This window comes from Asterias rubens, chromosome 5, assembly GCF_902459465.1.
Source record: "Asterias rubens chromosome 5, eAstRub1.3, whole genome shotgun sequence".
NCBI classification, from domain to species: domain Eukaryota; kingdom Metazoa; phylum Echinodermata; class Asteroidea; order Forcipulatida; family Asteriidae; genus Asterias; species Asterias rubens.
In genome coordinates this window covers 12,234,219-12,235,460 of record NC_047066.1, presented here as the reverse complement: position 1 = coordinate 12,235,460, position 1,242 = coordinate 12,234,219, and positions in this window count along the sequence as shown.

Genomic DNA, 1,242 nt, shown 5'->3' with positions numbered 1-1,242 from the left:
ACCCATTACTCGTCACCAAGAAAGGTTTTATGTTAATAATTATTTTGAGTAATTACCAACAGTGTCCACTGCCTTTAAGCCCTGTTCATGCTTCCTGCGAATGCGAAGCGAATTTGATGTGAATGGGACGTCACAACCCTCCTTTCGCAGCGATATTCGCAAGTGGGTTGAGCAAAGTTGTCCCTCTCACAGAATGGCGAATGTTCTTGCGAACATGAATATTTGAACTGCGCGTAGAATTCGTCCAAAATGGCGGTTGGATAGTGAATATTTCCATCTCGTTCTCACCCCTTGATCGTCCTCGGTCGGCCCTCTCCTTACAAAATCTTACGAATATATTACGAATGCTTACCAACGCTTGCCAATGCCTTTACGAACGTTGCAAACGCTTGAGCACGCTTTACCAACATTACCAATGTTTACGAAAATCTCGCCGAATGACCGTCTTCGCAATATTCGCTGAAATTAACAAACCGGTTTGTAAATTGAGCGATCTTCGTAAGGAGGTGGGAAATAATTGCCAACGTTCCGAATTTGTTACCAACGCTTACGAAGACACGGCGAATGCTGCGAAGTTTGAGCGATTGTCAAATATGTCCTTCCGATAGCATATTCGCTAGCATATTCGCCGTGTGAGAGCAGCGTAAAGTGACCGATCTTCGTAAGGAGGTGGATAATGACTTGTGAACGTAGTAAAGTTCGAGCGATTGTTAAAATATTTCCATTCGTAGGCACATTCGCTGGCATATTCTCCCTAGTGTGAGAGTAGCATCAGAGGACAGACAGAGAGTTTTAGCATCAGAGGAGGCATCCAAGAAAGAAATAGAGCTTAGAAAGATCGTAGATACCAAGATGGCCACAAGATACTTTCTGCAAACCGTGACCTTTTTCGAGGTAATTAAACAAACTTTTTTAACCGATATTCCTTGTAAATGTTGGAGTGGTCAAGGCGGCTGCTACGATGCTGTGGAGTCAGACTGATGTATCAGTGTAATTTTTATGTCGCCCGATACAGTAAAACTATTTGTCCTATTAGATATATATACATGTAAAACGTCCCAGATTGCAGAGTGGGGCTTTCTATCAAAACCAAACACAAAATCTAAGATTATGATCCATAATTGTTTTTCTCATGCACGAATTAGTCAGTGACTAATTACGGTGTAACAACTTGGTAAGTTTCATCTGTGTTTTATCAATAGGAGACTTTCCAACGCTAGGCGGCAGCAGACATACCGGGTA